Genomic DNA, 25,198 nt, shown 5'->3' on the forward strand with positions numbered 1-25,198 from the left:
TGTCCAGGACTAGTTTTGTGAATTCGTGGATGAATTTCGCATCTCCCACCAGAGTCACCAGGTCACAATATTCTTGAGCCTTCTGGACCAGTTTACGCCCAAAGAGTGAAACGTGGCGCAGGTTCGATGATTAGGGCAGCCACATCGTGGTATTCCAAGGGCCCCATGGTTAGGCTGTAAAGTCGCATTAGAGAGAGAAGTCGCATAGGAGAGAAGGGTGTGTGATAGCTACCCACCTCCATCATCATTAACTGAACTTGCCTCTATTTTGCAGGAAGAATGGTATAAGATTCGTTTGTTTGCATGGCCATCTCCGCAGCAACTATTAACATCGGTTACTATTGGTTATCCGTCTTCAGCTTACTGCATTTTAATTAAAGGGAATTACACCAGAAGCGTTTCGCTTTTATTTATAACTATCTTCCCGGTTACTTCAAATGGTTCCAATGGCTCTGAGCACTACGGGACTTAACATCTGAGGTCATCAGTCCCCTAGAACTTACAACTACTTAAACCTAACTAACATAAGGACATCACACACATCCATGCCCCAGGCAGGATTCGAACCTGCGACCGTAGCGGTCGCCCTGTTCCAGACTGAAGCGCCTAGAACCGCTCGGCCACACCGGCCGGCCCCCGGTTACTGGTTCTTCTTTACAGGTTCTGCTTCTTCCTTCCTTTGTAGCAGCGGTTGACAATGAAAGACTTCGATTCACATATGCACTTGGCAGTTTTTACCATTCTACAGTATTTCTTGCGCTGCACTATTTACACTTCTCTTTTGTAGACTATTTATCACTCTGCAAAGTAACAGTGTTTATGTTCGCTAGTTTGTTTTCGTTCACTGTTACTTTGCACAGTCAGAAACAGTTTTTTGTTGTTGTTGTTGCTGTTCTTGTGGTGGTGCTCTTCAGTCCAGAGACTGGTTTGATGCAGCTCTCCATACTACTCTATCCTGTGCAAGGGTCTTCATCTCCCAGTATCTACCTACATCCTTCTGATCTGTTTAGTGTATTCATCTCTTGATCTCCCTCTACGATTTTTACCCTCCATGCTGCCCTTCAGCGATCCCTTGATGCCTCGGAATATGCCTTACCAACCGATCCCTTCTTCTAGTCAAGTTGTGCCATAAATTTCTCTTCTCTTCAATTCTATTCAATACCTCCACATCAGTTAATGATCTACCCATCTAATTTTCAGCATTCTTCTGTAGCACCACATTTCGAAAGCTTCTATTCTCTTCTTGTCCAGAAACGACTTCCTGACACTTAAATCTATACTCGATGTTAACAAATTTCTCTTCTTCAGAAACGCTTTTCTTGCCATTTCCATTCTACACTTTATATCCTCTCTATTTCGACCATCATCAGTTAATTTGCTCCCCAAATAGCAAAACTCATTTACTGCTTTAAGTGTCTCATTTCCTAATCTAATTCCCGCAGCATCACCCGATTTAATTCGACTACATTCCATTATCCTCGTTTTGCTTTTGTTGACGTTCATCTTATATCCTCCTTTCAAGATACTGTCCGTTTCGTTCAGCTGCTCTTCCCGGTCCTTTGGTGTGTCTGACAGAATTACAATGTCATCGGCGAACCTCAAAGTTTTTATTTCTTCTCCATGGATTTTAATTCCTACTCCGAATTTTTCTTTTGTTTCCTTTACTGCTTGCTCAATATACAGATTGAATAACATCGGGGATAGGCTACAACCCTGTCTCATTCCGTTCCCAACCACTGCTTCCCTTTCATGCCCCTCGACTCTTATAACTGCCATCTGGTTTCTGTACAAATTGTAAATAGCCTTTCGCTCCCTGTATTTTACCCCTGCCACTTTCAGTTTACAAAATTGAAGTGTAAATAGTGCAGAGTGCAGAGAATGAAATACCGGAGAACGGCAAAAGCCGCCAGGGGCATATGTGAATCGAAGTCTTTCGACGTCATCCTCTGGTAGAAAGGAGGGAAGAAACAGAATATGTAAAGAAACACCAATAACGATGGAAGATAATTATAAATAAAAATAAAAGCGAATAAATTACATTGCAGTAAGCTCAAGAAGGATAACCAATAGTAACAGATGGGTATAAGACTCCGCTGATAACCAAATACGATTTGTATTTATCCATTCATAAAGGACTGGGCGCTGTTTTGAACGCCAACGTTTTTCTACCCTGTATTGAGGGATGATAACGTCTTCCGTTTTTGTGTTTCCACGATTTTGTCCACCCTCTGTACGTAAAGTAATTCGCGTGAAAAGATATTTCTGCAGAAGACTGATTAAAAAAAGTGATATATTGGGCAGACAGTCCTGAGAAATTCAGGAATAACTTGTGTGCTAACGGAGCGAAGTGCAGGGTTAAAAGCTGCAGAGGGAGATATCAAGACATGACTACAAAAGCAGGTTCGAGTGGACGTAGGTTGCAGAAGTTATCCAAAGATGAGTAGGTTTCCACAGGACAGTCTAGCGTGGGATGTGCACAAAGTCAGTCTTCCGATTTAAAAGCACGAGAGCAAGAACAGTGTGTTACTTCAGCAAACTCAGGCAAAGCATGATACATAGCAGTACCAGTACTTCTCAGCCTAACTGCTTGTGCTTACTTGGTTTACTTGTCAGTCAGTGCACAACGACCACTATAGCGTTTAACCGACCCAGATGTTTTAGATTAGATAAGATCACTACTTGTTCCATAGCTCATGAATACGACACTTCGTAGTGATGTGGAATGTGTCAGTTAAACAAAAGGTTTCTTTACATGCCATAATTAACGTGTCTTTTCTTTTAAAAGAGTTATAAGATTACTCATTTATATCTAAAAATTCCTCTACTGAGTAGAAAAAGTTGTCATTCAGAAATTCTTTTAATTTGTTTTTAAATGTTGGTTGGCTATCTGTTAGACTTTTGATGCTATTTGGTAAGTGACCAAAGATTTTTGTGGCAGCGTAATTTACCACTTTCTGTGCCAAAGTTATATTTAACGCAAAGTAGTGAAGATTAGCATTTCTCTGTGTGTTGAAAGTATGCACATTGCTATTGCTTTTGAATTCAGATGGGTAACTAATGACAACTTTCATAAGTGAATATCTGTGAATACCCCTAGTTCCTTAAATGAATGTCTGCAAGATGATCTTGGCTGGGCTCCAACTTTTATTTTGGATTGCACGCTTTTGTTCAATGAATAACTTTTTCTTTAATAATGAATTATCCCAAACTCTGATGCCACAGGAAAGCAGTGAATCATAGGTGTAGCAAGCTAATTTACTTGTATATTTTTCACCAAACTTTGCAATTATCCTAACAGCATATGTAGCAGAATTCAAATGTTTGTGCAGATCATCAATGTGCTTCTTCCAATTCAATCTTTCATCAATGCACTCACCCAAAAATTTGGAATATTCTACCTTAGCTACAGACTTCTGTTCAACTCTATATTTATTAATGGTCCGAAGATTGAACCTTACGGGACCCCATTCTTGGTACCTCCCCTGTTTGAGGAATCTGTTGATTTTTGTGCATTAGGTGAACTGTTTACTTCAACCTTCTGTACTCTTCCAGTTAAATATGAATTAAAAAATACGTGCACTCATACCACAATACTTCAGCTTAGGTAGGAGAATTCCATGATTTACACAATCAAAGGCCTTTGAGAGATCACAGAAAATCCCAACTGGTGATGTTCGGTTATTGGTTGAAATGGCTCTAAGCACCATCGGACTTAACATCTGAGGTCATCAGTCCTCTAGGCTTAGAACTACGTAAACCTAACTAACCTAAGGACGTCACACAAATCCCTGCCCGAGGCAGGATTCGAACCTGCAACCATAGTAGCCGTGTGGTTCTGGAATGAAGCCCCTAGAACTGCTCGGCCACAGCGACCGGCTGTTCAGTTACTGATAACATATATTATTCGATCAGTGAAAAAATATATAGCATTTTCTGTTGAAAAGCTTTTTTGAAAACCAAATTGGCATTTTGTTAATACTTTATTCTCACAAATATTTGAAGCTGCTCTTCAATATATCACTTTTTAAAGAAATTTGGCAAACTTGTCAGAAGTGAGACTGGGTGGTAGTTGTTGGCATTGGACATATTCCGCTTTTTATGCAATGGTTTAACAATAGCATATTTCAACCTGTCAGGAAAAATGCCCTGTTTCAGTGAGATATTACAGATTTGACTGAGAATCCTTCTTATCTGTTGGGAACAAACTTTCAGTATTTTGTTGGAGATGCCATCAATTCTACAGAAGCTTTTGAATGAGTTTATATTTTCCTAACTTCAGAAGGAAGTGCAGGTAGAATTTCAGTTTTATCAAACTGCATAGGTATTGCCTCTTCCATACATGCCTCTGTCTTTTCTAATGAACATCTGGATTCTTCACAGGGTTATTTGGTAACCGTGATAGCGTTACGGAGATGTATAACAAACTCAAGTGGCAGACTCTGCAAGAGAGGCGCTCTGCATCGCGGTGTAGCTTGCTCGCCAGGTTTCGAGAGGTTGTGTTTCTGGATGAGGTATCGAATATATTGCTTCCCCCTACTTATACCTCCCGAGGAGATCACGAATGTAAAATTAGAGAGATTAGAGCGCGCACAGAGGCTTTCAGACAGTCGTTCTTCCCGCGAACCATACACGACTGGAACAGGAAAGGGAGGTAATGACAGTGGCACGTAAAGTGCCCTCCGCCACACACCGTTGGGTGGCTTGCGGAGTATAAATGTAGATGTAGATGTAGATTCTATTTCCTCCTCAACATTTAAAAAATGATTATTAGAAATATTTTCGATCTCTGAAATTATGTTAGTAAACGTTTAATTCAGTTTGATGCTAATACAGTCTTCCTGTGCTCTTGGCTGACCTGTTTCCCTTTCAACAATATAACAAATTGTTTCAATTTTATTCTGAGAGTTGCCGATCTCAGACATAATATACATACTTCTGGGCTTTTTACTAACTTTCCTTCATATATTACAGTGGATTTTATAATATTTGACTGTTTCTAGGTCATTATTCTTCCTTGCTATTAGATTCGTTCCCTTTTCCAGGTACATGATATATTTATCCCTTCAGTAAGCCATGATTGTTTACATGGTTTCTTACAATTATATTTTGCTGTTTCCTTAGGGAAACTGTTTCCAAAAATACTCGTAAATGTATCACGAAATAAGTTGTATTTTAAATAAGCATCAGGTTCCCGGTGCACCTCATTTTAGTTTAACTGCTGAAATTTTTCCCCAAAATTTGCAATCTTTAAATTGTTAACTGAATGCACCATTTTGGAGGACTGTTTTGCATTACTGTATGAACCTAGGTCATATACTATAACTAGCTGTGCATCATGATTAGAAAGACAGTATTTAACAGGATAAATGTTTGTTTGATTAAATTTCGTATTCAGTGAAAATATCATTTATCAGCGTCCTGTTTTCCTGTGCTATCTGAGTAGGAAAATCTATAACTGATGTCAAACTGAAAGAACCGAGTAATACTTCAAGATTATTCTTCCTATCAGACTCTTTCAGAAAATCTACACTGAAATCCCAACAAATAACAATTTGCGTCCCTCTGTCTGACAAATAGCATAACAAAGAATCCAAGTATTTCAGAAATAGTTGAAATATTCCAGTGAGGTCCTATACATAGTTACAAAATTTTATAAAATTTCTGTTATTTAGTTTCACTCACAGGCACACGCTTCCATTTGATGCTCTACACAAAATTTTTTAGTTTGTAAATTTTTCACACTATGATAACTTTTGACATATATGGCAACTCCTCTTTTTCAATATTGTCTCAACTTACATGTGCTGAAAGCTTATATCCACTTACATTTACTTTTCCTTATCTATGACTATATGATTCTGACAGGCATAGTACATCTATCGCATTTTCTGTTTTTAAATCTTCCAAATGTACAAGAAGTTTATCTACTTTGTTTTTGAATCCTCTGATATTCTGATGCAATATACTGACATTTTTTTCATTGTATTTTTATAAGAATCTTGTGATATTTTAACATTTTAGTACCAGCCTGTCTGAGCTTCTCGTTATGCTTGTTTCCTTTCAGTGTTGTATCACTGGACACTGATCTTAGCCTACAAAAGAGGTCCTCTCATGAGTTTCAGTGCCTCCTCCCCTATTATGGATATTGCTAGTGCTATGTTGAAAGGCAGAAGAATGTGATTTGTTCAATGAAATTACTTATTTATTTAGTTAGCTAGTCAGTTTCATGTTACATGTATCATTTGCTCAATAAATTGTAATGATTTGGAACATATCATTTTACTTATAAATCTCAACTTAATTTTTTATATATGCTGAACGCTTTTTTAAATCGACAGATGTGAGTGAGTAATTCCTATCCTCAACATTTTACACACTGCAGGAATAGGAATACCCCTGCAAAATCGAAGTAGTTATCAAGGAGAAACTATTTTAGTTTTCAGATTTCACTTTGCTATCTGTCAGACATTTATATCGCTGGGTAAGTTATAAAAAATGTTTGATGGAGCATTAGGTACCGTTTTTGTGCTAAAGATAACCTTAATGTGGAGTAATGAACGTCGTTTCTCTTTCTGGTATTGTAATTATGTACATCATTGTTCCCTTTGAACTGCAGTGGATTATTGACAACGAACTTCACGAGGGAATAAATATACTGTGAATCAGTAGTCTGACTACCCACCTCCTTAAACCGATGTCTGCAAGATGATCATAGGTGTACACAACGTATTACTCTTACAACACGTTTTGAGCCAGGAAGGCTCTCTTACTTAAAGATGAGCTGGAACATAACATAATTTCTTATGACATTATTGAATCAAAATACGTGAAATTTGTTAGCTTACTGATTTGTCTCTCCCTCAAGATTTGCAATGATTGTAAAAGCAACTGTGGCTGAACTGAGTTGTTTTAGGAGTTCCAAAATTTGCATTCTCCAGTTTAAATTCTCATCAATATAAGCACCTAAGAATTGTGAAGTGTGCATCCTGTTTGTTATTTCCTCACCATGTGTTACACTTATCATTGGTGCGGTATCCCTAGATGTGCATAACTAAACATATTGTATCAGCCGCGCGGGATTAGCCGAGCGGTCTTAGGCGCTGCAGACATGGACTGTGCGGCTGGACCCGGCGGAGGTTCGAGTCCTCCATCGGGCATGGGTGTGTGTGTTTGTCCTTAGGATAATTTAGGTTAAGCAGTGTGTAAGCTTAGGGACTGATGACTTTAGCAGTTAAGTCCCATAAGATTTCACACACATTTGAACTTTTTTTTTTTGCGTCTTTCTAAAACCATTTGCAGAAAACCAGCCAATAATACTTTCACGACCTTAGTTTATGATTTCTTCTGTTTCTGCATGTAAATTTGGATTAATCACAATCCTAGTATCTGCAAATAACTAATTCTTCTTGTTGTATGTTAGACTGAAGATCGTTTTGCTTATGAGGGAAAATAGTTGACTCAAGACTTATCCTTGAGGAACCCAATATGTGATTCCTCACCAGTCAGAATAATGTTACAGACTATGTTGGCTGAATTACTTAATATTATTTCCTGCATTCTTTTGGTCAGATGTGACATTATCTGTTGGTTGGCTGTACCATCACTCCAATAAAAATTCAATTTATCTAGGAGAATATTGTGATTCATATAGTCAAATGCCTTAGATATGTCGCAGAACAAAGCAATCAGTGTTATTCTGTTATATAATGCTTGTAAAATTTGGTAAGTGAAAATGTAAGTGGCATTCTCAATAGCACAACTCTTTTAAATTCCAAACTGTGATTTGCTGAGGATTTATTGACGTCCAGGTGAGATACTCTTGTAGAATACTTCACCATCTCGGAAATTTTGGAAAATGATGTCAGCAGTGCAACAGGTCGATAGTAATTGACATCTCTCCTATCACCTTTCTTATGGAGGGATTTGATTAAGGCATTTTTCAGTCTCTATGGAAAAATGCCTTGAGGCAGTGATGCATCACATATTTTCAGTTGAGGGTTTATTACACTCCTGGAAATGGAAAAAAGAACACATTGACACCGGTGTGTCAGACCCACGCTCCGGACACTGCGAGAGGGCTGTACAAGCAATGATCACACGCACGGCACAGCGGACACACCAGGAACCGCGGTGTTGGCCGTCGAATGGCGCTAGCTGCGCAGCATTTGTGCACCGCCGCCGTCAGTGTCAGCCAGTTTGCCGTGGCATACGGAGCTCCATCGCAGTCTTTAACACTGGTAGCATGCCGCGACAGCGTGGACGTGAACCGTATGTGCAGTTGACGGACTTTGAGCGAGGGCGTATAGTGGGCATGCGGGAGGCCGGGTGGACGTACCGCCGAATTGCTCAACACGTGGGGTGTGAGGTCTCCACAGTACATCGATGTTGTCGCCAGTGGTCGGCGGAAGGTGCACGCGCCCGTCGACCTGGGACCGGACCGCAGCGACGCACGGATGCACGCCAAGACCGTAGGATCGTACGCAGTGCCGTAGGGGACCGCACCGCCACTTCCCAGCAAATTAGGGACACTGTTGCTCCTGGGGTATCGGCGAGGACCATTCGCAACCGTCTCCATGAAGCTGGGCTACGGTCCCGCACACCGTTAGGCCGTCTTCCGCTCACGCCCCAACATCGTGCAGCCCGCCTCCAGTGGTGTCGCGACAGGCGTGAATGGAGGGACGAATGGAGACGTGTCGTCTTCAGCGATGAGAGTCGCTTCTGCCTTGGTGCCAATGATGGTCGTATGCGTGTTTGGTGCCGTGCAGGTGAGCGCCACAATCAGGACTGCATACGACCGAGGCACACAGGGCCAACACCCGGCATCATGGTGTGGGGAGCGATCTCCTACACTGGCCGTACACCACTGGTGATCGTCGAGGGGACACTGAATAGTGCACGGTACATCCAAACCGTCATCGAACCCATCGTTCTACCATTCCTAGACCGGCAAGGGAACTTGCTGTTCCAACAGGACAATGCACGTCCGCATGTATCCCGTGCCACCCAACGTGCTCTAGAAGGTGTAAGTCAACTACCCTGGCCAGCAAGATCTCCGGATCTGTCCCCCATTGAGCATGTTTGGGACTGGATGAAGCGTCGTCTCACGCGGTCTGCACGTCCAGCACGAACGCTGGTCCAACTGAGGCGCCAGGTGGAAATGGCATGGAAAGCCGTTCCACAGGACTACATCCAGCATCTCTACGATCGTCTCCATGGGAGAATAGCAGCCTGCATTGCTGCGAAAGGTGGATATACACTGTACTAGTGCCGACATTGTGCATGCTCTGTTGCCTGTGTCTATGTGCCTGTGGTTCTGTCAGTGTGATCATGTGATGTATCTGACCCCATGAATGTGTCAATAAAGTTTCCCCTTCCTGGGACAATGAATTCACGGTGTTCTTATTTCAATTTCCAGGAGTGTATATGGGAACAAATCTGTAGCTCGAAATCAGATGAGCTTTTATTTTTGAGAGAATGTATTATTTTCTTAATTTCTGGAGGAGGAGGAGTTGGTGATACATTCGTCTTGTTGAATTCTATGAGAGTTGCTTTTTCGACATATGACGGTGATTTTTCTCTTGAACTGTTTGTCCCTATATTTTCTACTATATTTAAGAAATGATTATTAAAATATTTGCTACCGGTGATCCATCATTTACAGCCCTTCCATTCAGTACAATAGAGATGTTATCCTGTTCTGTAGCTGGTTGTCCTGTCTCTCGTTTCACTACATTCTATATAGCCTTAAGTCTGTTGTGCTATACTTTAATCGCCACTGCACACGGCGGGTAAGTGTCCTATTTCGCTATGAAATGATCAGTTGGTTTTAATTTGTAGTCGGCATGTCTCCTTTAAAAGTCACGGCACGGGTTTAGATCGTCACCCGCGCTATTTTCGATTGCGGTCCAGGATCTGTCGAGATCGGGAAATGCTTCGTCTGTCTTGCTCCCAACAAAACACTGCGTCTATTTTTACAAGTTAAAGGAGCAGGAACGCGTTTCCCTGGAATAAACCTAGTGGCAGCGAAACGAAGAATTGGCGGCGTTCCCACTAGAACAGCTCTGTGGGCGAAACCATACTAAACTTTTTCCTTACGTGCCAAACAGCGTATGTTTGTATTTATGTATTTTCGTATCAGAAACATACATACTATACACAGTTTTGACAATATCACTTTCGTCCAAAACTAACCACTTCCGACGCATTTTCACCTGCTTGATGAAGTTCATCTTCTGTGCGGGAGGCTGGGTACAGAAGGAATTGAAGCATATGACGAACAGTCAGTTCTTCTACACATCTATCATCTTGATCAGTGTAGCCTCATCTCGCCAAATCTCAGTCTATTCAGGAATTTTCAAGTCGTCCATTTTCATCATAGCCAGGAGATATATACTGAAGCGCCAAAGAAACGTATAGGCATGCATATTCAAATACAGGGATATGTAAAAAGGAAGAATACAGCGCTGCGGTCGGAAACGCCCATATAAGACAAAAAGTGTCTGTCGTAGTTGTTAGATCGGTTACTGCTGCTACAGTGGCAGGTTATAACGATTTCAGTGAGTATAGTCGGCGCACGAGCGTTGAGACACAGCGTCTCCGAGATAACGAAGAGGTGGGGATTTTCCGGTACGACCATATCAAAAGTGTACCGTGAATATCAGCAGGGTAAAACGTCAATCTCCGACATCGCTGCGACCGGGAAAAGATCCTGCAAGAACGAAACCAACGACGACTGAAGAGAATCATTCACCGTGGCGGAAGTGCGACCCTTTCGCAAATTACTGCAGGTTTCAAAGCTGGGCCATCAACAAGTGTCAGCGAGCGAACCATTCAACGAAACGTCATCGACATGGACTTTTGGAGTCGAAGGCCCACTCGTGCATCCTTGATAACTGGCCGACACTATGCTTTACGCCTCGCCTGGACCCGTCTACACCGACATTGGACTGTTGATGACTGGGAGCAATGGCCTGGGTCGGAGGAGTCTCGTTTCAAATTGCATCGAGAGGATTGAAGTGTACAGTTCCGCTGACCACCAAACTCCCCAGACATGAACATTATTGAGCATAACTCGGATGCCTTGCAACGTGTTGCTCAGAAGAGACCTCCAACCCTCGTATTCTTACGGATTTATGGACGGCCCTGCAGGATTCATAGTTTCAGTTCCCTCCAGCACTACTACTTCAGACATTAGTCGAGTCCACGCCATGTCGCGTTGCGGCACTTCTGCGTGCTCGCGGGGGCCCTGCACGATATTAGGCTGGTGAACCTATTTCTTTGGCTCTTCAGTGTAGTTTCTGAAACACTTTTGCAGACAGGGGGAAGGTAAGTCCTAGCCTTCCATAGTTGCAGTCTAGATTTTCCAACTGTGGTTCCAAGTGCCGTCGCTGTTCTAAGGAAACTCGTCCTTGACTTGAGTCGTTGCGAGTGTGGTTTGTGACCATACAGAGGATGGACTCTGTCCTACTCCAATGTTTTTCTTTCCATATTCGGAGCTATTTCTCTTCGAGTAGTAGATGCTGCTATTCCTGTGAGGTGGTAAAGCCATTCGGTTGGAGTGGATTTCAAGTAACCTGTTAAGATTTTGCAGGTGTCACTAACAAGAGCTATGTCCATATATATATAAGCGACTCTGCATTAAAAGGCATACGTTGTTAGCAAAAATTGCACGTTCTTTGTTCAAAATCTTAAATCTGCAAACGTTTTTTGCAGATTCCTTTAAAATTTTGATGCAACGTACCATCGTATACGTGCGGGTGGTGTTTCAGAAGTGGTGGTCAATATTCATGGATATAACAGGAATGATCATTCGAAACAAAGTCAAGTAAAAACACGGGGTCTAAAACGCATACCTTAAGAGCTATGAGCAATTCTTGATCTTCGATACTGTGAAGCAAATCTCTTCTACTACAAGTTCTTTGCTTTCCATGTTTTGGGACGTGGTAATATGGACCAGAACAAGAAAAAATGTCCAGTAAACATGTGCTCTAAAATGCATACCGTAAAAGTTATGATCACTTGTTCATTAGAAAAGTTGTGTTCCAAAATAGCGAAGATGAGCAAGTGCTCACAGCTCGTTGTGGGTATTAGGGCACATGTGTACTGGGCGTTTTTTCTTGTTTTAGTTCATATTACCAGTTCCCTAAATATGGAAAACAAAGAGCTTGCAGTAGAGGGGATTTGTTTCACAGTATCGAAGCTCAAGAATTGCTCATAGCTCTTAAGGCATGCGTTTTAGACTCCATGTTTACTTGACTTTTTTGTTTCGAATAATTATTTCTGTCATATCCTTGAATACTGGCCATCACCTCTGAAACACCCTATATATGTATATGTATTTTACGCATTTGTTTGTTATGTAATACATATTTATATACAGAGCTATTCAAAAAGAAGGAGCAGATTTCAAACATTTATTGCTTCCAAACTACAAAATATAGTAACACAATTCCAACGTTCCTAGAAAGAGAAAAGTTCAAAGATTTATAGATCAATGTGTGCACCATGTATTACACGACCAACATCAAAACGGTGGCTCATTTCCGATCATACAATAAGCAGCTGGTCTCTCGTTATGGAGTTCACAACTTCAACAAAGTGATGTAGACTTTCAAGAGTGTCAGGCACAAGGGGGTAAAAACGCAGTCCTTTACGTAACCCCACATATAAAAATCACAAGGTGTGAGGTCTTGAGACCTGGGAGGAGCAGAAGATGAACTTCATCGCCGGTGGCCTCCCAGGTCTCAAGACCTCACACCTTGTGATTTTTATATGTGGGGTTACGTAAAGGACCGCGTTTTTACCCCCTTGTGCCTGACACTCTTGAAAGTCTACGAGATCACTTTATTGAAGTTGTGAACTCAATAACGAGAGACCAGCTGCTTCTTGTATGATAGGAAATGAGCCACCGTTTTGAAATTTGTCGTGTAACACATGGTGCACACATTGAATGCATAAAAATTTGAACTTGTCTCTTTCCACGGACGTTGGAATTTTGTTCCTATCTATTGTAGTTTGGAAGCAACAAGTGTTTGAAATCTGTTCCTTATTTTTGAATAGTCCTGAGCCATGTGGCACTGCAAAAATGTATAAAAGCACACGCATATTCGAATGCAACGTTGTGTCAAAGTTTCAAGGCAGTCGCCTATATTTATTTTCTCATAGGCTTTTACAAGATATTATCGACGCCAGTTTCGATCTTACAGCTCATTTGTCGTTTCTGACAAAATTACGGTGTGATCAGGGACCTATGAATTTTCTACCGGTTTTCAGCGCCACGTCTCTGCCTCCGTGCTTCGACATTCAACCGCCTTCCGCCTTAATTCCGTCTCTCCAGGTTGCTTCGCTCATTCCCAGAAGCCGTTACATAAGACAGTGACACGTGTGGTGGCCGCTGCCAACATTCGCCGACATCCGTTACGTTAAATCCAACCTGCTCGCCACGTTCTTTAAAAATACTCCTCTCTGGCTTCCGTCTGCTTTGATCTGGATGTACACTGGCCTCTAACACGCTCTGTGGTGAGTCGTCGAAGGGGAGCGGGGTTAGAGGGTAAAGCTGTAGCACAGCTACAAACTGCCCCGGTTTCATGATATTTTAATGATTCCGTACGTGCGAAACTGCCCCTATCATACCACAGAGCAGGGACACTGAAAACCATGCTGAGAGCGCATTTCGAAATGGCTCCACAGAACGCGAAACAAAAGTGTCCCGGAGAACACCGTATTTGAGGCTATGAGAACACCAGATTAACGATTTATGATTGTCTTTTGTTTTTCAGAGATTTTATTTATTCGTTTTGTTGGAGGTAAAAAAAAGAAGGGAGGTGACACTACAGACTTACCTACATACTTTACTAGACTGGTAAAGACATAGCTTTTACTGAAGCCTGACGTTTGGTGAGGAAATATGGCGACGCCAGGAAGTTTGTGTGTGGTACTAAGACGATATTCTGAAACAAAATGTAATTTTAAGCTTTACGAGGTGGCTTAAAGAATTCGGGATTTGAGCAAATATTTGCGTACTTACTGAGTTTAACACATATAATGTAGCATCGTGTTACGAGAAGAACATCAATTGATATATACGCACGTTTAAAATTGACTAGCTTTCCTAGAAACACTCAAATGAATAAAGACACTTGTTATCAACGACAAACAGCACGTCCTACTTACAGGTGCACTTTCATAACGAGCATACTATTCGAAGAAAAGCAAAAGTCGATCAAAACTGGTTAAAAGCACACCATTAAGCTGCTACTGTTAATACTAGATTAGTAAACCCCCTAATATCGACACAAACTATTTAAAATTTGCCGGTATTCAGAAAAGACAAACTGTAATGTGATTGTTTAGGCTTACATACAGCACAAAAGCAAAAATTCGTAAGACGTTTCTAGTTACGCTTGCATTAAGACATGTTCCTTTCCTTGTTATCTTCCGTCTGCTGTACGAAAAATTACAGCCAAACACGACACGTGGAGATTATGCTTAACAGCCGAACTAAGTTAATAATTGGCTCCTTCTACCGACCCCCAGACTCCGATGATATAGTTGCTGAACAGCAGAGAAAATTTGAGTCTCGTAACAAATAAATACCCCACTCATACGGTCATAGTTGGTGGGGACTTCAACCTTCCCTCGATATGTTGGCAAAAATACTTGTTCAAAACCGGTGGTAGGCAGAAAACATCTTCCGAGATTGTCCTAAATGCTTTCTCCGAAAATTATTTCGAGCAGTTAGTCCACGAACCCACGCGAATTGTAAATGGTTGCGAAAACACACTTGACCTCTTAGCCACAAACAATCCAGAGCTAATAGAGACCATCATGACTGATCCAGGGATTAGTGATTACAAGGTCGTTGTAGCTAGGCTCAATACCGTTTCTTCCAAATCCACCAGAAACAAACGCAAAATAGTCTTATTTAAAAAAGCGGATAAAGTGTCACTAGAAGCCTTCCTAAGAGACAACCTCCATTCCTTCCGAACTGACTATGCAAATGTAGGCGAGATGTGGCTCAAATTCAAAGATATAGTAGCAACAGCAATTGAGAGGAGAACGCGAATTCCCGAAGATTGGCTAAAATTTACAGACGCGCGAAATTTGGCACGGACTTCAATGCGAGATGCCTTTTATAGGTTCCACAACGAAACATTGTCTCGTAATTTGGTAGAAAATCCGAAGAAATTCTGGTCGTATGTAAAGTACACAAGCGGCAAGACGCAGTCAATACCTTCGCTGCGCAGTGCCGATGGTACTGTTACCGACGATTGTGCCGCTAAAGCTGAGTTATTGAACGCAGTTTTCCGAAATTCCTTCACCAGGGAAGACGAATGGAATATTCCAGAATTTGAAACACGAATAGCTGCTAGCATGAGTTTCTTAGAAGTAGATACCTTAGGGGTTGCGAAGCAACTCAAATCGCTTGACACGGGCAAGTCTTCAGGTCCAGATTGTCTACCGATTAGGTTCTTTTCAGATTACGCTTATACAATGGCTCCCTACTTAGCAATCATATACAACCGCTCGCTCACCGATAGATCTGTACCTGCAGATTCGAAAATTGCGCAGGTCGCACCAGTGTTTAAGAAGGGTAGTAGGAGTAATCCATCGAACTACAGACCTATATCATTTACCTCGGTTTGCAGTAGACTTTTGGAGCATATACTGTATTCAAACATTAGGGAACGATCTATTGATACGTAATCAGCATGGTTTCAGAAAACATCGTCCTTGTGCAACGCAGCTAGCTCTTTATTCGCACGAAGCAATGGCTGCTATCGACAGGGGATCTCAAGTTGATTCCGTATTTCTAGATTTCCGGAAAGCTTTTGACACCGTTCTTCTAATCAAGCTGCGGGCCTATGGGGTATCGTCTCAGTTGTGCGACTGGATTCGTGATTTCCTGTCAGGAAGGTCGAAGTTCGTAGTAATAGGCGGTAAATCATCGAATAAAACTGAAGTGATATCAGGTGTTCCCCAGGGAACCTCTGCCGTTCGTGATCTATATAAATGACCTGGGTGACAATCTGAGCAGTTCTCTTAGGTTGTTCGCAGATGATGCTGTAATTTACCGTCTAGTAAGGTCATCCGAAGACCAGTATCAGTGGCAAAGCGATTTAGAAAAGATTGCTGTATGGTGTGGCAGGTGGCAGTTGCCGCTAAATAACGAAAAGTGTGAGGTGATCCACATGAGTTCCAAAAGAAATCCGTTGGAATTCGATTACTCGATAAATAGTACAATTCTCAAGGCTGTCAATTCAACTAAGTGCGTGGGTGTTAAAATTACTAACAACTTCAGTTGGAAAGACCACATAGATAATATTGTGGGGAAGGCGAGCCAAAGGTTGCGTTTCATTGGCAGGACACTTAGAAGATGCAACAAGTCCACTAAAGAGACAGCTTACACTACACTCGTTCGTCCTCTGTTAGAATACTGCTGCGCGGTGTGGGATCCTTACCACGTGGGATTGACGGAGGACATCGAAAGGGTGCAAAAAAGGGCAGCTCGTTTTGTATTATCACGTAATAGGGGAGAGAGTGTGGCAGATATGATACGCGAGTTAGGATGGAAGTCATTAAAGCAAAGACGTTTTTCGTCGCGGCGAGATCTATTTACGAAATTTCAGTCACGAACTTTCTCTTCCGAATGCGAAAATATATTGTTGAGCCCAACCTACATAGGTAGGAATGATCATCAAAATCAAATCATCAGTCAGTCAGTTATCTGCTATATTAGCAGGGTCTTTGCCTCTCCATTTTCTGCGATCCATTGCTTCCTTCTTAAGGCTGCTGTATGTTGTACCGTCCATCATGTCATCCAGTATCTGGAATCTCTTCCTTCCTCGCTTCCTTTCCCCTTCTACATAACCTTCTAAAACTGTTTTTATCAGTCCGTCATTCTTTCTTAATATATGCCCAATCCAATTTCTTTTTCTTCTCTTTATTACATCTAGTAACTGTCTTTTCTCTCCCACTCTTCTCAGTACCTCTTCATTTTTTACTCTGTCCATCCAACTTATTCTTTCGATCTTCCGCCATGTCCAGATCTCAAAAGCCTCCAGCCTTTCTCTGTCTTTTTTCCTCATAGTCCATGTTTCAGCGCCATATAGAAGAACACTCCATACAAGACATTTTATGAGTCTCTTTCTGAGTTCTCTGTCCAGACCGCTGCAGAAGATTCTTCTTTTCTTATAAAACGCCTCTTTTGCCATTGATATCCTTGTTTCAATTTCTGTGGTGCACTTCCAGTCGGTGTCTATCATGCTTCCAAGATACTTAAAATTTTGCACCTGTTCTAGTGTTTCTCCATTCAGCATAATTTTTATTTCCTTATTTCCTCCTATTGCCAATACTTTTGTTTTATTTGTGTTAATTTTCATTCCATATTTTTTTCCGTTAGTTGCAATGGTGTCCACCAAATCCTGTAATTCTTTTTCCCCTGTGGCTAGAAGGACCATGTCATCAGCAAATCTCAAGCACCCTACTCTTCTTCCTCCAATTTCTACTCCTTTGTCATCTAATGAGCATTGGTCAATCATATTTTCCAAGTACAGGTTGAAAAGAGTAGGTGATAAACAGCATCCTTGTCTTACTCCTTTCCCTAGTCTGATCCAGTTTGTACTTTCTCCTCTCACTTTAACTGAAACTTTTTGATTAAGGTGTAATGAGTTTATAAGTCTTTTGGTTTTCCAGTCCACTCTCTTTTCCCTCATAATAGTCGCCAGCTTGTCCCAAACCACATTGTCAAATGCCTTTTCTAAATCGATGAAGCACATATATAGGTCTCTTCCTTTTTCAATAAACCTTTCTCCCAAGATTCGTAGGAGCCCTATTGCATCTCTGGTGCCCCCCGTATTCCGTCTAAAGCCAAACTGCTCCTCGCTGGGATTCTCCTCTATTACTTTTTCAAGTCTTTTATTAATTATTCTTAACATCACTTTGACTGCATGTGAAATGAGGCTGATTGTCCTGTGCTCGCTGCATTTCTTGGTTCCTTGTTTTTTCGGTAATGGAATCATTACTGTTGTCAAAAAGTCCTCAGGCCATTCACCACTGTCATATATTTTATTACATAATCTCAATATTTCTCTTATTCCATTGTGGTTCAAGCATTTTAGTATTTCTCCCGGTATTGTATCTGTACCTACTGCTTTGCCATTTTTCATTGCAGCAATGGCAGCCTTTACTTCTTCCATTATGATGTTCGGTCCTTTCTCTTCATCACTTACACTGTTGTGTGATTCAAGCTCCAGAGTTTCTGGTTTGCTATTTGTGTCATATAGCTCTTTTATATATTCTTCCCATCTCTGGAGGACATCGTCACGATCTTTGTACACTACCTATTCGTCTTTACTCAAAATTTCCATAGTAGCACTTCCTGCTCTGTTTTGTTCCCATGTCATAGTCTTTACTCTGTTGTATAGTAAGTCGTATCTTCCCTTCCTGTCCAGTTCTTCAATTTCATCACATTCCTCTTTTAGCCATTTTTTCCTAGCCTGCTCTGTTTCTCTTCGCAGTTCGTTATTTAACCTTCGGTATATCTTTCTTGCACCTTCAGTGTTCTTGTTTTTCTTCTCTCCTCCATCTTGGAAATCATTTCTTGTGTGACCCATGGTTTTTTTTTGACCTTTTCCGTTTTACATATCCTACATTTTGCTGTCCTGCTTTAATGATTCCTTCTTTCAGCATATTCCAGTACTCGTTGGCATTGTCAGGTGCTTCTTTGTCTCGTAATGTGTTTAGAAAGTCCCGAGACAGCATTTCTGTAATTTGTTCTTTGTTGGACCTTATCTTCTCTAAATCCCACTTCTTCACCATTGTCGCCTTTTTCAGTTTTTTCATTCTTATTTCTATTTCTGCCATAAGTAAGTTGTGGTCACTGTTAATATCTGCACCTGGTAATGTGTGCACCTTCTTGATTCCATTCCTGTATCTTTCTTCTACCAGTATAAAATCGATTTGGTTTCTGTATTTATCCCCTGGTGATTTCCAAGTGTATAGCCTCCTCTTATGGTTCTTGAACCATGTGTTTGCTGCTATCAGCTGCCTTTCCCTGCAGAAGTCGATTAACCATTCACCTCTGTCATTTCTCTTTCGAAGACCATGACTGCCTACTATATTTCCCTCTTTCCCTTCTCCCACAATGGCGTTCCAGTCTCCCATTACTATTTTGCAGCATTTTTTATTTTCGTCCATTATTCTCTCTATTACTTTGTACGTTTCCTCTACAATTTGGTCATCATGTTCTGAAGTTGGCATATACACCTGGACAATCAGTAAATCTTTTTGTGCTCCTTTCAGCCTTACACCAATAACCCGGTCATTTGCATAGTCTACATATTCCACACATTTAGCCAATTCCTTTGTCATAATCATTCCTGCTCCATTAATTCCTTTTACTTCTCCTCCTGGGTAGTAGAATATATATTCATCTGACTGCAACTCTCCATGTCCATTCCATCTTACCTCAGCAACTCCTACGAGGTCCATATGATTCTTTTCCATCTCTCTTTTAAGGTTTTCTACTTTTCCTGCTTGTAGCAGAGTTCTGACGTTCCAGGTACCAATTCTCGTTTTGATTTTTTGCCTCCTTTCAAGTTGTCCCCCCCGGAGATCCTAATGGGGGACTATTTTACCTTCGGACACTGATTTAACATGAGAGGAAGCCATTTTTTGTGCATAATATGGAGACTGCATTATGCAGGGAAGATAATCTGCGGTGGTATTCCGTTGCCTTCCGCAGTTCTGGAGGCCGCCCCTAACGTGGGATACAGACGCCTTTTGCAGCCGCCCGCTCCGGGTCAGACGCTGCATGAGAAGTATAGGTTGGAAAATGAAAGACCCCTAGCCCTCGAAACCTAATAGCGTCAGGGTCGGAAAAGAACAAGAGCTGGCCGAGGGTGGCCAGATAGGAAAGATAAAAGTGAGGAGCCTGGCATAAGTAAGTGGAAGCAATGCCAGGACTCAGCTCGGGGCCCCGTGGTCGCCAGCCACGTATCACTAGGTGTGACTCCCTGAGGAACAAAATCAAATAAGAGAAATCAGAGCTCGAACAGAAAGGTTTAGGTGTTCGTTTTTCCCGCGCGCTGTTCGGGAATGGAATGGTAGGGAGATAGTATGATTGTGGTTCGATGAACCCTCTGCCAAGCACATAAATGTGAATTGAAGAGTGATCATGTAGATGTAGATGTAGATGTTTGTCGACCATTAAGTCAAGAAAGGTAACCTAGTTGCATCGTTTGATTCGCATATCTTACGAGTCCTAGTCAACAAATAAACAGCTGTTTATAAGGCCTCTGTGCTCGCCGCCATATTGCTATTCAGTGACACCAAAGATACTGTATACGGTATCGTCTGTCTCATGGAGGTAAGAATAGAGGGAGACGCCGTGACGTCACAGCTGTGAAGCTATGTGAAGCCGAGGGTAGCCATCTCAATCCGACCAAAACATTGCTGCTGTAAGCTCGTGTGCATAGGCTTGTCGCTCGCTTTTGGAAGGATTTTGCGCTATTATGGTGACTTTTGTGGTGTTCGGATGTACGAATCGTTCTGATTGTGATGCGAAATCGAAGGGAATAACATTTCATGTGTAAGTTGTCTCGTTAAGTGTGATTTTACAACTTCATTGTGAATGAACGTGTGCTCCATCGGTACTTGTACTACAGCGTTTTTTTCTCCTGTATGATTTTGGATTTCCTAAAAATGAAAGTCGGAAAGCTCTGTGGGAGAATGCCGTGAGGAGGAAGAATTGGCGTGCGTCTAAATGGAGCTCTGTATGTTCTCAGCATTTTCGAGAAGAGGACATAGACAGAACTTCCCTTTCAACAGTAAGGCTCCGAGAAAATGCTGTACCATCAGTTTTCCCTACACACCCAAAACATTTGCAAAAGGTATGTTAATTCAAAGAATTAAATTCTTAGTTTTCAAGTTCACGTTTCAGTATAATACGTACGTATCGTCGATAATTGAAGTGTTGAGTAACTCACTTTGTCTTCATCGTGTACCAAATTAAAAGCTAACACTACATTAACTGGCGTAAAGTATAGGCCTAAACAGGACACTGTGTAGATTTGCCATTCTATGTACCGTATTTCAGTAAATATTGGTGGTAATGAACAGTGTTTCCCAGTAGTGTAACGTAACTGAAATGTCCCAGTACGTATTACAAAAAAGATGTATTTATGGGGCTTTGGAGGGAGGGTATAGCTAACATAGTTTTCAGTTTCTATTATTTAGTTTGTGATACACGTTTATTACTGAATTAACAAAATTGTATCGTTTACATTGAAGGCTAGCTATTCGTAATATTACATTAAAAACTATTTTTAATCAGAAGAAACGCGGAATTTCGCCTTTACGAGATTTTATTTTAAACAAAAACTTTGAAACAACCAATCTGATGACGTTACATGCGTATATGGTGCAATTAGCGACTGTAATACACGCAGCGCTATAGCGCACTGGCAACGTTTTGGTCAGAGTGTCATGGCAGCGAGCCACGCCCCCATGGCTTCAAAACGTAGTACGGCTGGGATACGTAGCGCCATCTCCCCTTATTCTTACCTCCATGGTATGTCTAGTAACGTATGCCTTTGCTTACTCTGTAAGTTGTTTTGCAGCCAGATTGGGCGCGGCCTCTTTAAGTAGCCCAAAACATTAGCGGACTACTGTTTACGGGTGCTTCTTGTTCTTTATTTCTGTCGTGTGCGCGCAACAATTTTATTAGATATTAAAAAATTATAGAGCTTACATGAATAAGATAGTGTGAGGAAGGCCGTAAGGAAGCTTAACAGGACAACTAATGTTCTCAACAAACATGGATGATCTGTCTGATTGAGAAAGAAACACTACCAAACAGTTCCCGAAGATTCTGTTTTCTCAGAAAAGTAACGCCGTTCGCTGATCGTAAGGGATTGCAAGAACACTTGGACACAGTTTACATCTGATATAATGAAAGACAGCTCTCTTTAAGACACCAGACTGTTGTACAGTTTTAAACATGATTTACGTGCGCATATTACGATAACTCTGCAAGCCGAAAACCTCCTCTTTGGGAAGCAACATGGGTTCCGGATACAGCGATCGTATGAAGCCCAGCTCGCTCCGTTCGTCCACGAGACGCAGAAAGCAGCAGATTCACTCGCCAACAATGAAAATGTAATTGGGACGAAATAAATATTTGTTAACTATGTCCACCATGCTGATAAAGAAAATGAAGTGAAAAACTCGAATTAGCCCTCGTTTCCAAATTAAAGAAGGGTACATTTAATTATAATTATATTTTACACTGAAAAGCCCAATAAACTGGTACACCTGGCTAACATCGTGTAGGGGCCCCGCTAGCACACAGAAGTGCCGCAACAAGACGTGGTATACTCTATTGAACTAGTGCTGAATGGAATTGACACCATGACTCCTGCAGGGCTGTCCATAAATCCGTATACGAGGGGGTGGACATCTCTTCTGAACAGCACGTTCAAGGCATCCCAGACATGGTGAATAATGTTCATGTCTGGGGAGTTTGATGGCCAGCGGAAGTGTTTAAACTCAGAAGAGGGTTTGTAGAACCACTGTGTAGAAATTCTGGACACGTGGGTGTCGCATTGTCCTGCTGGAATTGCCCGTCGAAAAGAACAATGGACATGAATGTATGCAGGTGATCAGACAGGATGCTTACGTACGTGTCTAGACGTATCAGGAGTAGCATATCACTCCAACTGCGCACGCCCCACACCATTACAGAGCCTCCACTTGCTTGAACAGTCCCCTAGTGACATCCACGGTCCACGGGTTCATGAGGTTTTCTCCATACCCGTGCACGTCCATGCGCTCGATACAATTTGAAACCAGACTCGTCAGAGCAGGTGACATGTTTCCAGTCATCAACAGTCCTACGTCGGTGTTTACGGGTCCAGGCGAGGCGTACAGCTTTGAGTCGTGCGGTCATCAAGGGTACACGAGAGGCCCTTCGTCTCCGACAGCCCATATCGATGGTGTTTCGTTGAATGTTTCGCACGCTGACACTTGTTGATGGCAGAGCACATTGAAATGTGCAGCAATTTGCGGAAGGGTTGCACTTCTGTCATGTTGAACGATTCTCTTCAGTTGTCGTTGATTCCATTCTGCAGGATCTTTTCCCGCCCGCAGCGATGTGGCAGATTTCAGGCTTTCCGGTTTCTTGATATTCACGGTACATTCGTGAAATATTCGTACGGGAGAAGTCCTATTTCATCGCTACCTCACATCGCTCGTGCGCCGACTGTAGAAATGGTTCGAATGGCTCTGAGCACTATGGGACTTAACTTCTGAGGTCATCAGTCCCCTAGAACCTAGAACTACTTAAACCTAACTAAGGACTTCACTCACATCGCCGCCCGAGGCAGGATTCGAACCTGCGACCGTAGCGGTCACGCGGTTCCAGACTGTAGCGCCTAGAACCGCTCGGCCACCCTGGGTGGCCATCGTGAATGATTGTTGCTTTTGTATAACTCCAAAAACACATGGTATTACATAGAAGAAAAAAGTCTCCCTCGACCCGTCCTAACATACCATAAGCTATACGAGGAGTGCTTCATGAGGACCGACAGCCAGTTCCTGCCCTGCCTGACTATGGTAGTGCACCATCACCTCAAAAACACAGCACCTCGAAAGATCCTGGTTTGTGGGTAATGATGAGTGTACAAAGCTTCGCAAAATAATACAATGTGAACTTAATGATCTAGTGAGATATCTGCAATTTCTGAAGGCTAAAGCTGAACTGTTGGCGTCAATACAACAGTGGAATTGTCTTGATAAGATAGTAGACGTGACTGCTTTCCGTAACCGCCATAAGCCTTTCCTTCCATTTTTCTAAAGTGGAAACAAGTTAGTATTTTGTAGTGAAGTACAGGGGCTAATGGCAGCTATGGGTATTGACTGGAGGTTCTTCATCGACCCCTCCAAACTGTCTCAGTTCTGTGCTACTGGATAATGGGAACGTCTTACCATCGATGCCGATTGGACATTCACCTTACATGAAAGAAACGTATGATAACATGAAACAGTTATTATTGCCATTGAACTATAACAATTTTAAATGGCAGATTTCCGAGGATCTGAAAGTCATAGTCACATTACTTGGGCTCCAACACGGCTACATGAAATTCTGTTGCTTCCTGCGCCTCTGGGATAACCGCACCAAACCATTATAAAATAGAGATTCGCGTAAGCCTCAATCACTTGAACCATGATCTCACAATGTTATGCACGAAGCACTTGTCGAATCCAACAACAGAATTGTCCCTGCTCTTCATATAAAATTACGGCCAATGAAAAACTTTGTTAAGGCCATGGACAAACGGGGGAAAGCATTTGCGTGAGAAATTTTGAAGTCTTAATGAGGCAAAAATAAAAAATGACTCTGAGCACTATGGGACTTAACTTCTAAGGTCATCAGTCCCCTAGAACTTAGAACTACTTAAACCTAACTAACCCAAAATCACACATATCGATGCCCGAGGCATGAATCGAACCTGCGACCGTAGCGGTCACGCAGTTCCAGACTGTAGCGCCTAGAACCGCTCGGCCACCCTGGCCGGCGAGGCAAAAATAAAGGAGGGGATTTTCGTGAGTCCCCAGATCGCAAACTGCACAGAGATGAGAATTTCCACACCATTCTGACAGGTGATGAAACGTTAGTTGGGATGCCTTTGGTCAAGTGTCAACAAACTTTCTAGCAAATAAGAGGGCAGAAACTACACTCCTGGAAATGGAAAAAAGAACACATTGACACCGGTGTGTCAGACCCACCATACTTGCTCCGGACACCGCGAGAGGGCTGTACAAGCAATGATCACACGCACGGCACAGCGGACACACCAGGAACCGCGGTGTTGGCCGTCGAATGGCGCTAGCTGCGCAGCATTTGTGCACCGCCGCCGTCAGTGTCAGCCAGTTTGCCGTGGCATACGGAGCTCCATCGCAGTCTTTAACACTGGTAGCATGCCGCGACAGCGTGGACGTGAACCGTATGTGCAGTTGACGGAGTTTGAGCGAGGGCGTATAGTGGGCATGCGGGAGGCCGGGTGGACGTACCGCCGAATTGCTCAACACGTGGGGCGTGAGGTCTCCACAGTACATCGATGTTGTCGCCAGTGGTCGGCGGAAGGTGCACGTGCCCGTCGACCTGGGACCGGACCGCAGCGACGCACGGATGCAC

Source organism: Schistocerca cancellata, chromosome 3 (assembly GCF_023864275.1).
Source record: "Schistocerca cancellata isolate TAMUIC-IGC-003103 chromosome 3, iqSchCanc2.1, whole genome shotgun sequence".
In the NCBI taxonomy this organism is placed as follows: domain Eukaryota; kingdom Metazoa; phylum Arthropoda; class Insecta; order Orthoptera; family Acrididae; genus Schistocerca; species Schistocerca cancellata.